Source organism: Brachypodium distachyon, chromosome 4 (genome assembly GCF_000005505.3).
Source record: "Brachypodium distachyon strain Bd21 chromosome 4, Brachypodium_distachyon_v3.0, whole genome shotgun sequence".
Lineage (NCBI taxonomy): Eukaryota > Viridiplantae > Streptophyta > Magnoliopsida > Poales > Poaceae > Brachypodium > Brachypodium distachyon.
This window is the reverse complement of record NC_016134.3, coordinates 43,048,129-43,063,699: the sequence shown is the minus strand read 5'-3', so window position 1 is coordinate 43,063,699 and position 15,571 is coordinate 43,048,129. Positions and strand designations below refer to the sequence as shown.

The following is a 15,571-nucleotide window of genomic DNA, read 5'->3' as shown; positions in this document are numbered from 1 at the left end:
CATCGTAACAAAATGTTAATCAATCAACTGGATTGCATTACAACAGGGTTTTAGCTTTCGTTTTCTTTTCTTTTTGAGGCCAACAGGGTTTTAGCTTTCGATCGTTTCAGTTTCGCTTCTGCCTCCATGAAAATCGCACCAAGCACAGTCGCAAAAAAAAAACAAAAAAACAAAACAATCGCACCAAGCGGATCTGGGCCCCATGCAACCTGGGTCGTGGTATTATTTTTGGGCCTACAACAGTGAAGATTTGGGCATTCAGCCCGGGGCGCAGCCCATCCTGCAGACTCCCTGGCCCGGGGTGGTTGGTTGCAGGCACCGCCACCCACCACCGCAGGTCGCCGCCCGCCGGCGTTCTCTAGCCTCCAGGAGCTTTTCCCACCTCGCCAAGCCAGTAGCCACACGCGGCTGCGGCTACCCGCGCCCGCGGCCTTAGTTCATGGCCTGGCCGTCGGCGTCGCCAACTCCCGTCTTCCTCCCCGAGCCCCATCACGGGAACGGGGAACAGCTGTCCAGCCGGCAACCCCCAATCGGTAGTCTTTTGTTGTCCCAACTCACAACTCTTCTCTCACTCTGTCCTCTCCTCCAAATATATGTTCTTTGCTATTATTCCTTCTGGTTAGTTCAAAGCATCTGTACTGTAGTATAGTCTACAATCAAGTGAATGTGGGATGCTGTCCTTTTATCGTTTGCCAAAAGGGGTGGAAAAGAGATTGGACCTTTTCAGATCTAGGCTTCTGTGGCAAGAGGATCAAGTATCATTTGGTGAATTGGCCTTCTGTGTGCACACCAAAGGATTTAGGTGGATTGGGGGTTATAGATTTAGATCTCATGAATGTAGTTTGTTAAGTAAATGGTTGTGGCAGATAGAAAATGGTTCTGGGTTGTGTATTTTTTAAAAATATCTGCAGAAACAGACTTTGTCCCAGGCTCAGCCTGCTGGGGCATCTCTCAGTTCTGGGGTGGTTTAATGGGGATTAAGAATCTGTGTTTTCATAGATGCAAACGGGTGCTGGGATCTGGATGTCAGACCAGGTTTTGGGAGGATTGTTGGCATGGAGACTCTCCGCTTGCTGAACAATTCCCACGGTTGTTTGCTAACTTTCAGTAAGACTGTTACTGTCAATAAGGTGGTGCTTTATGTTGGAAGCTGTTTGAGTTTCAGGAGATGTTTGTGGGGGGATTTGGCTCTAGCTTGGAATGATCTCTTTGCTATTATCCAAGGCACCTCGCTATCTTCAATTAATGATTCAGTTAGCTGGAAGCTTGATAGGGGGAAGTTCTCAGTTAAGTCAATGCATAATTCTTTGCAAACAAGACAGCCAAAGAAAGTATATAAACAGCTGTGGAAATTAAAACTCCCTGGTAAAATCAAAATCTTTCTTTGGTTGGTCCTATGGGGCAGAATTTTAACCAAAGACAATTTGGTTAATAAAGGGTGGATTGGTGATCATCACTGCATGTTTTGTGCAGGGGATGAAACTATCGGTCACCTCTTCTTTCGTTGTCCTTTGGCCATCTTTGTCTGGGGAGTTCTGCAAGTAGCTTTTGATACTGGAGATGCTCCTAGATCGATGGACCAAGTTGGGGAGTGGATGGGTCGCTTCCGTGGGGTTGATCTTGCAGCTGCTAAGATTTTCTTATCTGCTGTTGTCTGGACCTTGTGGAAAACCAGAAATCGAGTCTATTTCGATCATATTATTCCTGCTGATCCCGTTGGGGTGATATTTCAGGTTTGTCACTGGCTTGATTTTTGGTGTGATTTGCAGAAGCCAAAGGTGAGAAGGGGGTTGCAGGCAGGAGCTAAGCTGATGAGGAAAGTGGCATGCAAGGTCTTCAACAGATCCAAAGGATGGGCGCCTGCTGGAAGAAGAATTACTGCATGAGTTCTACTCTCCCTATTAGCGCTGTTTTAATCAGGCTGCTATGTGTAGCGTCTCTCGTTTTGGTTTTCTGGCGATTCCTGTAGACTTTTGCGCTGTGTGGCGCTGCCTCGCGAGCTGCTGTTTTGGTGGGATTCCCAGTTGCATCTGGATGTTCTCCTTGCAACCTTGCAACTGAAGTTTGATACAGCTATGTGTAGCTGTTTCCTCTCTGTTTTAAACCTTGTAGAACTTATATGGCTTTGTTAATAAAGTTGGGGAGGAATCCCTTATTTCAAAATATATAAATCACAAGAAGCTCTATTTGATGCTTTAGGGGTATCCCCTGCAGTCTTTTCATAAAAAAGGAAGCAGCTCTATTTGGAAGGTTCTAACAAACATCAACGTCGACACGTGGTTGTACAAATGAAATAGCGATCCAGTAACGCATCTAGCATACTTGTACTAAAATCATAAAAATATACGTAGATCTCAGTTAGACACTGTAACAATTTATAATCACAAGAAGCTCTATTTGATGCTTTAGGGGTTTCCCCTACGGTCTTTCTGTCAAATAAAAAAAGCTCTATTTGGAAGCTTGTAACAAACATCAACGTCGAGACGTGGTTGTACAAATGAAATAGCGATCCAGCGAACGCATATATCATACTTGTACTAAAATCATAAAAAAATACTTAATATTGTCACAATATTCTAAACAAGCTCAAACAAATATTGTTCATGTTACCAAAACAAAGGATTTTGTGACCCGAGTGAAAAAAACAAATATTGATCCTCTAAGATGAGCAGTAGACTTGTCTTTTTATACCAGAGAAGCAAAAGTAAATTTTTTACATGAAATTTTCAAGCACATAAAGGACCCAGACATCTATATTTCTACATTTTCTTTAACTTCAAGAAAATATTTGCGGAGCAGGTGCCACTTTTGTTTTTCTAGTACTTCTACTGTACTCTGCAATCACAACACTGTCAAGCTCAACAAATGTTACCACACGGCAAAGCTATCTTCAAAATTTGACTAATTATAAAAAAAAAAGCTCAACAAATGTTTATCAATGGTAGCGATGAAAACAAATATTTTTTGCGAACAAAATTAACTGCCGTTCCTTTAGGTCTTAAAGTTATGTTACGCTTCGGTTCGAAACTTCGAACATTAATATGAGGTGGAGATGCAGAGGAAGACTGCCAACATGTTTGTATCGATACCTTGAATTTTCTTATAACTAATATTTATGGATTGAGTTTTCTCGCTGATGTTGTGTTGGCGTTTGTTCCCAAAACTAGAAATTAGAATTTTACATTACACGCGGGATTGACGTGACTTGCTAAGAGGAAAAAGATGAACGCACCTGTAGATTTATGCTAGGAAAATTAACGATGAAGATGGCAGCATTCAGCTTTCACACTAGCTAGGTTCTTCACTCCATTGAGGAGCTGAGGAAGTTTAAACCTTAAATCACGTGCTTAGATTTCCGTTGCAGGTTTTGATTTTTGCATTGACCCCCTACAAAGCGCCCAGATTCGTGTCCTTCACTCCTTCCTCCCCTCAGCATCAGCTTAATTCATTCACTGAAAATTGACTGAAAGTAGTAAACAAACACACTAAAAGCTCAGTTCTGCAGCCGCATTCAGTTTTTTTCTTCTTCATCACTTGCCATAATCGGTCTGTTCTTGTACCGCATCAAAACAGGCTTCAGGTTCTCCAACACCAAGATAACATTTGATTCCAGGCAATGAACCAAAAGAACTCATCAGAATGAGCATGATGAACAGATAAAAAAACAAGGCATGAATATTTCGTCAGCATGTGCGGCATGCTAAAGCTATCTGGAATGAGAGGTGAAGAACTGATTTCCTCCGTTTATTGGCAGTTTGGTACTCACTGTACTGACAAATTACTAAAGCTGAGTCACAGCCTCCATTTTTTGGGGCTCCATCTACATTCTACAACCCAATTGCCTACCTGGTGCTCTATTGGCAAACATTGGGTCCTTGCTCAAGCACAGCACGGCGCGGGATACATGGCAGGATTTGAATACGACATGCTACAATTTTGTATATTTTCCTTAAGAATGTACGGTTTTGTAGTGAAGATTGTCTTAGTTTGGGCATTAATTGTACTGTATCAATGATCGAATAACTCACTTTTTTCTTTTAGAACCTACAATTTCGCAACTTCAAGGCCAGTACATCACTCTTGTATTGTAGAAAAAAAAAGGCCAGTACATCACTGCTTTAATATGTGCATTATGCCTCTGAATGTACACTTGAAGAAACGGTTTCTATACCGCACAACATCCATTTATATGAAGCAAAGGCAAGCAACGCACATGCTGCAAGCTAGTTGGCCTTGTTTGCCTTTCCTCGAATGCACAGTGCACACCTCTTTCCTCAATGACTTCCTTTTTTCTTGTCTGAGCCATGCGTGCGTGCATATTGGTCCGGTAGGACTGGGATGCATCGAGAAGTTACATGAGCGGTGTCGTGACGTATCGACACCAACAGTGAAGACTCCAATTGTACCAACTCTGAGGCCCCAATATCTCGGTCTAGTGAAAACGTGACGCCGCTGGATTGGTAGCTGAGACATGAATTGTGGATCATTTGTACTATTGCTCTCTCATCAGAGTAAATTTGATTGATTTAGCCTAGGAAGGCAGAGCTATTGTAACAGTTGGTATTAATAAACCAAACAACATGCTTATTGCAACTGTGGTGATTAGAAGAACTCGTACTGAAGCCCGGCCCGTATATCTAAGAGATAATACAGAAATAATCAGGTATTAAATTCGTATCGAAATAACAACTCCTTTGGGAATTCCGTAAATTAGCTAGGGATTGCGGCTGTAGGGCGACCGGCGGCAGCAACGGCGGAGGGAGAGGCGCGGGTTGCGAAGGCTGCCCGCGCGAGCTTGGAGACGATGGAAGCCATGGCCATAGCCTAGGTAGCTCGGACGGACGAGGATCTGGATTTAGGACGAGAGAGGCGGTGGATGCCAACGTGAAGGAACGTGATGGCGCGCCTCAGAAGTCCTGCTCAGCCCAGTCATTGCAAGCCCATCAAGGCTCCAGCTCCATTAAAGCCCAGTCATCTATTTTTTGTTTTTACTACGGCATTTCAGGTCTTGAAACTTTCACTCAAATGTATCATTGCATATCTCTAGCCGTCATGGTGAGCTGACAGCCGCCGCCACCGTGTGGCCGGGCCACCTACTCCCGTCGAACTCTGGCGGTGAGTCCACCTACTCCCGTCGATCTCTGGCGGTTAGTCCTTTTTCCTCCCGTCGATTCCCAACGGTGAGTCCACCTCTGACTTTGGGTCGTATCCTGGTTAAACTTCAATTCTATTTTGAGTCCCTGGGGTATCTCTCCTGTTAGTTCCTAGCGGTGAGGGGAGCAGAAGAAGATGAAGAAAGATAAATCTTCTGGTGAAATCTGCGTCGGCGACCTCCGTTGTTGAGGATCGCCGGCTCCAATGAGTATTCTGTGCTGGAACTGTCACGGGCTTGGTGATCCTGCAATAATGCATGAGTTGCGCACGCTTGTGCAGGAGAATGCGCCGCTGATCCTTTGTGTGCTGGAGACACAGATCGCAAAGTATCGGGTGGAAGGGTTGGCTGGTACGTTAGGTTTTAATGATGCTTTTGGTGTCGGAAGTTCTGGTCGGAGCGGTGGTTTATGTGTCTACTGGAAGAATACAGTGTCTTTGATGTTGAGAAATTTCTTGAAGTATCATATTGATATGGAAGTACATGAACCGGGGAAGGATGTGTGGAGGATGACCTGCTGGTATGGAGAAGCAAATAGAAGTTTACGTTATAAAACTTGGGACATCATGCGCTTCTTGAAGGCAGATTGCTCGCTGCCATGGGTGTGTATTGGAGATTTTAATGAAGTTCTGGGGCGCGAGGAGCAATTCGGCCCAAATGAACGAGACATGGCCCAGATTAATTTGTTTCAGGAGGCTGTCGATGCGTGTGAGTTATGTGACCTGGGCTACACTGGCTTAGACTGGACGTTCGAGCGTCGTGTGCAGAATAACGCTTATTGCCGAGTGCGGTTGGATAGGGCTTTGGCATTGGGCTACCGGTGCCACCTTTTCCCGTTTGCGCCAGTGCGTCATCTGGTAGCAGCAAAGTCAAATCACTCGCCAATTTTGTTGTTGAATGAAATGGAGGCTCACAACAGGCGGATTGGTAGGGAAAGGCCATTTAGGTATGAGCTCATGTGGGATAGGCATGAGGATTTTGGCACCGTACTTCATGATGCATGGGGGCTGGACAAGGCTGCTACAGTGGGCGACCTGGTTGCTAAGCTACGTGATGCAACGAGTTCAATGGTGAGCTGGGGTACTAGTACTTTTGGTGCAGTCCGAAAGGAATTGAGGGAGCTAGGAGGAAGCTCCAGGAGCTTAGGGGAGAGTCTGGTCGTGTTGGGCCGAGCTATGAGGAGAAGAAGGTGGAGCAACACATTGTTGAGCTCAGTTTTCAGGAAGAGGTGATGTGGAGGCAGCGGGCCAGGGTGCAGTGGTTAGTAGAGGGAGATCGTAGCACACGTTTTTTTCATCAAAAAGCAAATCGCCGCCTTAAAAAGAATCACCTTGATCGGCTGGTTCGAGCTAATGGTACGCTATGCGAAGATCCAGCTGAGCTGGAGGAGATGACTGTGGCCTTTTATGAAAACTTATATCGGTCGGAAGGAGTTATTGGCATGGAGGAGGTTTTATCTCATGTACCTTGTAAAGTCACAGGCGCCATGAACTCAATCCTCAATGCACCATATAGTGTCGATGAACTTAAAATTGCGCTATTTCAAATGTTCCCGACCAAGGCTCCGGGTCTGGACGGGTTTCTTGCTCACTTTTTCCAAAAGTACTAGCATCTATGTGGTGAAGAGATCACAAAGATTGTGATTCGTATTCTCAAGGGTGAGGATTCAGCTGATGAGATAAATAAGATGTTCATCGTTATTATTCCTAAGGTACTGAACCCTACATCTCTATCTTAGTTTCGTCCAATTAGCTTGTGCAATGTGGTGTTTAAAATTGCATCCAAAGTACTTGCTAATATATTGAAGCAGATCCTCCCTGAGATTATTTCCGAAGAACAATCGGCATTTGTTCCTTGTCGTCTTATCACAGACAATGTCATCACGGCTTATGAGTGTTTGCATTTCATGAAGGGGAATAAGAGCAAGACTAATGCCCATTTTGCTTTGAAACTTGATATGATGAAAGCCTATGACCGGGTGGAGTGGGACTATCTTGAAGCTATAATGCACCGTTTGGGAATTTCCCCGAGATTTATTGATGCTGTTATGCGTGGTGTCCGAACGGTTGCTTTCTCAGTCCTCTTCAATGGAGGGATTACTCGGAAGTTTCGTCCTTCTCGAGGTATTAGACAAGGAGATTCTCTGTCGCCATATCTCTTTTTATTAGCTACCGAGGGTCTGTCCTGTTTGTTGAAGGAAGCCCGACTAGTTGGAGAATTGGGTGGCATCAGAATTACTGGTTCAGCTCCTCAGGTGAATCATTTGCTCTTTGCGGATGACTCCCTTCTTTTTGGGAAGGCTACTACTGTTGAAGCTACGACTTTGTCCAATCTGTTGACCGTCTACTGTCACGCTTCCGGCCAGCGTATTAATGCGGAGAAGTCCTCGATTTTCTTTGGGAAGGGCTGCCCAGCTGGTATCCGTACTGCAGTGAAGGGGATTCTTAATGTTGAAATCGAAACTCTCAAGGAAAAATATTTGGGTTTGCCCTCTGATGTTGGGAGATTGAAAAATGGTGCGTTCGGTTATCTCAAGGACCGAGTTTGGAAGCGGCTTCAAGGATGGATGGAAAAATCTTTGTCGTCTGGTGGAAAAGAAATACTTATTAAGTCCGTTGTTCAAGCAATCCCAACGTACTCTATGGCTGTGTTTAAGCTTCCGCGTGGGCTGTGTCAACACATTACTTCTTTGATCCGAAAATTTTGGTGGGGCAATAAGAAAGGAGAAAGAAAAATGGCTTGGGTGTCATGGGACTCAATGACAATGCCAAAATATAAAGGAGGATTAGGGTTTCGAGATATTGAAATTTTTAACCTTGCTTTGCTTGCTCGTCAAGTTTGGCGGCTCTTGCAGGATGCGTCTTCGCTCAGTGCTCGTATTCTGAAAGCACGTTATTTCCCTAATTCCAGTTTGTTGGAGGCGGAGCTTGGAAGTCATCCTTCGCAGGTTTGGCGGTCGCTATGCGACGGGAAAGAGATGTTGAAGATGGGCCTGATTAGACGGATTGGGGGATGGTGTGACCACGTCTATTTGGCATGATAATTGGATCCCGCGAGATTTTAAACTGAGGCCTTTTGGCTCTTTGTCGTCGACGCCACCGGTTGCTGTGTCCGAATTAATTTGTTCTTCGACAAGGACCTGGAATGTGGAATCTTTGAGGTCACATCTGCTACCGATGGATGATGAGGCAGTCAGGCAAGTCCCGATTAGCTTTGTTCATCAGCCAGACTTTTGGGCGTGGCATTACGAGAAGTCTGGAATTTTTTCAGTAAGATCTGCATACAAAATGATGATCGAAATTAAGCACCGTCGAACTGCCTGGCTGGAGCATTCTGCTGAAGGATCTAATGGAGAAGATCGGGAGAAGGAGTGGAAGAAGTTGTGGGGTGTCTGTGTTCCATCCAAGCTGCGTATTTTTGCTTGGAGATTGGCACGTGCCTCGCTGCCCACGAGCCAGGAATGGGCGAGGCGTCAGATGGCCACTTCGTCAGTGTGTTCGCTGTGCAATGCAGCGACTGATTCTTGGCGGTACTCCTTACTTGATTGCAACATGGCCAAGTCTGTATGGTCTCTGCACAATGATGATGTGATCTTGCCTCTTTATGGTGATGAAACAGATTATCCGAAGCTTTGGCTTATGTCTCTTTGCCGCACTCTGAACCAGCAAGATTTTGTGGAAGTTTTGGTTACTCTCTGGGCCATTCGGTGGGCCGGCAGAGAGCGATTCATGAAAGGGAGTTTCAGAGCCCGTTATCAACTCAAGCTTTCATTAACAAATATATTGAAGAGTTGGGTTTTGCCAAGAATGTCGCCCCTAGAAGAGTTCCTTCGGTTAGTTCCTCTATTCCGAAGTGGATCCCCCCTCCAGCGGGGCTTCACAAGATTAATGTTGATGCGGCTGTTGCTAAGGGCCTGCCAAAGGGAGCGATAGCGACCGTGTGTCTGAATGAAAATGGTTTATACATTGGTGCTTCTGCGGTGGTCTTCGACGGTTTGTCGGATCCTGAAATCTTGGAGTCTCATGCTTGTGATGAAGCCATCTCTCTGGTGGTGGATATTAGTGCCCAACGAATTAAGATTGCTTCGGATTGTTTGAATGTTATCAAGGAGATCAATGGGGAGAAGCAGTTTGGACCGCATGCAATGATCATTCGAGGTATTGCGACAAGGAGGTTACAGCTACGGGAGACCATCTTTGGTCACGAACGACGCGAAGCAAACGGGAAAGCTCATAGATTAGTTCGGCTAGCAACGTCTTTTGAGGCTGGACGTTATGTCTGGTTGGATCATCCACCAGCCAATATTTGTATCCCTATGAACTTTTCTAGCTAATAAAGCTTCGGCCGTTCCACTAAAAAAAATGTATCATTGCATATCTATAGAAGAATCTGTATTTCTCTTTGTTGGTTGTTTATGTGAACCGTTGGATAGGAAATTCAAATACCGGACACCTAAAATTTTAGACTTATTTTAATCATATACTCCGTCCGTCCTAAAATAAGTGACGTGGATTTTATAAGATCCACGTCACTTTTTTGATCTGGATCTTATACAAATTCACGTCACTTATTTGATATTATACAAATTCACGCCATTTATTTTGGGAGGGGGGAGTATGTTAGATGTAAATTAATCTAAAACCTAAGTCTGACATATGATCACCTTAGCAAATTTATCGACTTAAGAAAGCATTATATATATTGTTAAGCACACCATAGATGCCGGGCAGTACAGAGTGAAAACATGCATATTCATTTTGTCAACTGGGTCACAACCACATCCAGAGGGATTTCAAAATTCATTTTCCTTTCACTCGGTCAGGATCAGGAATTTTGCATGGAATGTGCGTATGCAGTAAAGGAGATGGAGCTGATACAATTAAATACCCCCGGCCCATATGCTCCATTTCTTATGCTGAAGAAGCCTTTCAGCTGGGATCCGGCCCATTTTTGGAGGCTGGGCGGCCCAAAAGAAAGAGGAGGACACAAATACAAATACAAATGCCTCCCCTGTGGGTGTGGAGACTGGAGAGCGGGCATCTGGCTCAGTCTAGGTCTTCCCTCACGCCGCCGCCAAGGAACCAGTGTCTTTCCCGTTCCCGTACAAGCCAAGGCAAGGCCATGGCACAGCAAGTCTCGTCGCCATGGCCGGACCTGCCGCCGGAGTTGCTGGGCCTGGTGCTGTCGCGCATGCCGTCCCAAGCCGACCGCGTCCGCCTCCGCGCGGTCTGCCGGCCGTGGCGCTCCAGCACCACCAACCTGGGAAACACATGATTGACCGTGAGATTGAATTCCATATGCGCTCTGGGAAACACATGCGGACTCGCCGGCTCGAGGTTTTTGAGGCAACGGACCTGCATAATGGCGTCGGCAATGGACGTTGGACTAAGGTTGATAATTTGAAGGGGCGTGCTCTCTTTGTCAGCCAAGACTGCTCCCGGTCGCTCCCTGTTGCGAATCAGTATCAAGATTGTGTCTACTTTCTGAGCGAGCATGAACTCAACGACCGTGCCAACGGGAGAAAGCCTGAGGATGATTTTCTCGAATCCGGCCTGTACAATATCAGAGAACAGACACCGGCGCCATTGCCAATGGAGATGAAGACCGCCGTGGTGTCACATGCCGGTCCATGGTCTTTGAGTTGGTTTTTTTTGCCCCAAAACTGACCTAGTGTATGCAATTCACATTACAATCCCCATCTTCGTAGGGTTTGCTTTTGTTTTCTGTTTTAGTTTCTGCAGGGTTTTTTTTTCTATAATACTTAGTTTCTGGATGGTGAACTTCGATCCTTTAGTGGAAATGATCTATCTGTAATTTTGTTATCTCCTGGTAATGAATATCCTTCAGATTTTCAATGTAATATGTGACCGCAATTGCTCCAGACCTTCAATGGTAAGTGCTACAAAATGTCAGTGTTATGCTGCAGATTTTTGATTCAGTTTTTGCTACAGATTTTTCCCTATAATCTGTTCAATTATCAAGATTTTCCCCTCGTAATTGGTTTAGGTTTTTCACTCATAATATGTTCAGTTTTTGACTTTCATAATATATATGCTCAGTTATCCAGATTTGCTTCAGTAAGTAGAGTTGCAGATTTGCTTTACCTGTTTGGAATCTGAAATCAGCCAAGTGTGAACCTTTTTTTTTTTTTTGCCTTTGTGTCATGCTTGGCATTGGATCTAAATTGAAGGGCACATGGGAGGGCCTAAGTCGCAACTCGCAGCTTCACTGAATCTCTGTCCGGCTGGTAAAACCAGTCAGTGTATTGAGATAAATGGTTTTATCAGATCATGAATGAATCATGCGCAGGTTTATACATTCCCAGGCACAAAAAACCTTGAATGAATTATCAGATCAAAGTTGTAGCTAGGTGCAACAAGTAGTACTCCTGTATATTAAGTGCTAATCGTTGGTTCATTTTTGCATAGTGTTTTGAAGTTGTATAATTACTTTGATCCCCTAGCAACGTTAACGCGCAGTGTTTTGTCTAGTTACCTCCATTACAGCTAGCCTCGCTATTCCTGGACACCAGAGAAAAAGGAAGGTAACCGATCGATGGAAATGGTGTGCAGCAGAGGAAAGACAGGAAGAGGCTTGGGGCACAAGTGCTAGTAGCCAGCTAGCTCGCCAGCCAGATCGGTTGGATTGTTTCTAAAACCCTACTGTTGGGCACACGGTATCAACAAGCTTGCATGCATTGTCCCAGCTAATCGAGAAGAGCATCTTTTCTGAATTCTGAGGTAGCAGTGTTCAGTAATACTCCAGCTCTTAATTTGCCTCGGAATAGCTTTGCGTACGATGCTTGAATACTGCGACTCTTGTACGACGATTCAACCACAAGCCATCCATCCAATGTTTGTAGTACGAAAAATGGTATGAAGAGTGTCGTATGCGCAGCACTTGTCTTGTTAATTTTGGTACGTACAGGTCTTCCTGTACAAGCTAGTCAGTTGTTGTCTGCAAGGAGAAGCCAGCAATGTGAGTATATATGTAGGTTATTGCGTGCATTTTCATTTTGTTATTTCATCGGCCATGGACATTATTTCCTAAGTATTGACTCCTGCGCTTCTATATATACCTTCCAGCTCCTCTCCCGCTTCCACTAAACACTTCATCATCGCTTCAACGAGGATTGGTAAAATGGTAAGCATTGTTCTCCAGTGATCGAGTGCAAACATCAACATGCAAATAAATTCTTATACAACACTGCAATTAAGCTATCGAGGATTTCTTTTTGTTATAGGTCCACCCCTGCTAAGGACTTGGAGCCAAATAAAGTTGCAAAGTTCAACTCAAGCAAGGGAACACTGTACGAGGAGTCGTGGGGTCTGATCCGTGGTGAGGTGAAGTCTTCTCCCGGTGGTAAAACAGTTCTCGGCCATGATGCCCTTGCAGCGACACCAAGGGATATACTAGCTCCCCCGGCGATGTGGATGGTAGTCGAGCTATATACAGGGCCGCCTCCACTCAGGGCTGCTCTGTATATTAGGATGGATTCCCTTTACTTGTTGGGGTTCAGGAGTGACGAACACTCACCAAGCAGGCCGTGCTAACCTTTGCCATTATGATTTCTGAATCTCTACGCATCCAGAGCATTCAGGCTGCCTGCGTTCGTCTCTGGCAGCAGGGTGGAACTCTCACTGAGAAGGACGCCAAGTACACCGGTGCGTGGAGTGCGCTCTCCCAATTATATACCACCGGAGACCTCAAGAGTCTTAGCGAGAATAACAGAAAAAAGCTAAGCAAAATCGGTGTCACCACGCGAGCGGAGGCGGCCAATATCATAGACTTTGTATATATGCCTGCTTGATCCGTGACTTGTGTGGAATTTCGTCCATCCATCACATTGTGATCTGATGTCCAATAAAAGATAATGATTGCAGCCCGATACGTATATCTGTCGGTTGTTTGCTCATGTGTTATTCGTCGATCCGTGTTGAGTTGTATGCACGGCTAATATTAGATTCAACTGCAGTATTTCTTTGATTATGTACGTCATCTTTGTGTGAAAATGTATATGCCGAAGGAAGGATATCCATGTCATAGCTATGGTAGCTTGGCAATATAAACCGAGAAAATTTCACAGAATCACACTTTTTGTGGCAGTGGTCTCACAAAACTACAGTTGTTGCTAACAGTCTCACAAAACCACAACTCTTGGGACAAAACCATAGTTGTTGCTAACAGTCTCACAAAACCACAACTCTTGTGGTAAGAAGTCTCAAAAAACCCTAATCTATTAGGCGGCTTAATGGTGTTTCTGACAACCCGGACCAAATGGTGCATACTTTTTAGCATCCGGATATTTTTTAGAATCTAGTACTCCGTACAACTTTGTAATTTATTTTTATTTTTGAAAAAGACAGTTTTGTACTTCTACCGATTCTAAATTGTTGTCGTTATTTTTGGGATCGGAGGGACCGAGGGAGTAATTTAAAGTGTGCATTATACCGAGGGATGCACGATTGAATTAAATGAATTCATGGACGTCTATTTAAAACGAGAAGGAAGGTTTCCTTGTTTGCTTTTCCTAGCTTGTCTGCACAGTACAAACTACAAACGGATCGTCGTTGTTTTTAAAGTTACTAGCCATGGGTGTTTATTGCCGTAGTAGGATTGGGACGTATCGAGAAGTAACACATGCAGGTGTCGCTAGGCATCTACGCCTGCAAAGACACGAGTAGTGTGCCAAAGCGAAATTTGTTACCGGCCGGTGCTATTTGTGTGTCTTCGTTTCCATGTGGTGCTGTCAAAAAATATTTAGTAGTGGGATCCATCTAGCAAAATAAGCAACCCATATTTTTCAACCACCCAACGACCCATTATATGTCCATTTTATCTCTTTCAGCGTTCATCACACAACTATGAAAAATCACTTGTGAATTTTTTTTAGAGCTTCTAAATTACTTCTGTGAATAAACCACATGCTCCCGATTAATTACAGAAGTGCACCCAACTATACCACACGATTTATAGCTTTTTTACATACCCTATGAATTATTGTCCGAAGTTCTTGTGTTCTTGTGAGTGAATAGTTTTGGTGAAGCAGTACTTAGTTGCGCTCATCCTCATGTATGTGTCAACCGGATGTGTCCCTGCTCTTTTCTGCAGCCACATGCAATGCAATCACTACTACAAAATACCCCTTTCATGGACCCCCTCCAGTGGCGGTTAAAATGGGCCCAAAAAATCACCGCCACTGGAGGCCGTTCGGGACATCCACGAACAGTACCAGTGGCGGTGATTCCCGTTTCAAAATATCACCGCCACTGGTGCTCGAGCACCGGTGGCGGTCATTAGGACAGCCACTGGTGACCTCTTAGAACAGCCACTGGTGACCCCCCCGCCTACCGGTGGCAGTTCTAATCTCAAACCCGCCTCTGGTGAAGTTCTAATCTCAAACCCGCCACTGGTGACCCCCTGAGACCGGTGAAACTTGCAAAAATCATAATTAATTCAAAAAAAATCGAAATGATGTGATTCTTTTTGCTTAAGTCTTCATTTTTATTGATTAACATGTTGGAATACAAGGTCTTTCTCATAAAATATGATTTTCCATTTTTTCAATGCAAAAAATGAAATAGTTAGTGAAGCAAGTACTATTTTTATGGTTCAAAATGGAACCTATACAATTTTCACACAAACTAGAACATATTTAAATGTCTGTGTCCAAAGGCTTTGCATTTTCTAGCTTTTTCAATGCAAAAAATGAAATAGTTAGTGAAGCAAGTACTATTTTTATGGTTCAAAATGGAACCTATAGAATTTTCACACAAACTAGAACATATTTAAATGTCTGTGTCCAAAGGCTTTGCATTTTCTAGCCTTTTCAATGCAAATAATGAAATAGTTAGTGAAGCAAGTACTATTTTTATGGTTCAAAATGGAACCTATACAATTTTCACACAAACTAGAACATATTTAAATGTCTGTGTCCAAAGGCTTTGCATTTTCTAGCTTTTTCAATGCAAAAAATAAAATAGTTAGTGAAGCAAGTACTATTTTTATGGTTCAAAATGGAACCTATACAATTTTCACACAAACTAGAACATATTTAAATGTTTGTGTCCAAAAGGCTTTGAATTTTCTAGCTAATATTGATACTTTTCTCCATTTAAATGAATTTCTAGCGATTTCCCAAAAGTAATTCAAATTTGAACTACAAGTGTGTGATAGTTTGTTCCTAAAAAATTCAAAAAATCATTTTAAGGTACCCAAGTAAGTATTATGTAAGATTCATATAGGGTGTTGAAATATCCAATATCTTTCTATGGAAAGATGTGCCGACAATTTTCACCCCATCTTGCGAAAATGCGAATAATATGAAAAAATTGTCAAAAAAAAGTCAATTCTTTGGCATGGAGTCCTTCTATGTTTATTAGTTGCCATGAGAAATGATAAATTTGTATTTTGACAAAT

General features: G+C 43.7%; 2 long non-coding RNA genes across 2 annotated transcripts; one reads left to right on the top strand and one right to left on the bottom strand.

The window, feature by feature from the left end:
- Positions 1–251: 251 nt before the first annotated feature.
- On the top strand, positions 252–2,171 carry LOC106866616. The gene is made up of 2 exons (XR_001407532.2): positions 252–533; positions 1,770–2,171. It is a non-coding gene; the product is annotated as an uncharacterized LOC106866616 (long non-coding RNA).
- A 9,608-nt stretch (positions 2,172–11,779) lies between these two features.
- LOC112272353 lies at positions 11,780–12,348 on the bottom strand. Its single transcript, XR_002966019.1, has 2 exons — positions 12,231–12,348; positions 11,780–12,109 (listed from the first exon to the last, which is right to left on the bottom strand). It is a non-coding gene; the product is annotated as an uncharacterized LOC112272353 (long non-coding RNA).
- Between the last annotated feature and the right edge of the window lie 3,223 nt (positions 12,349–15,571).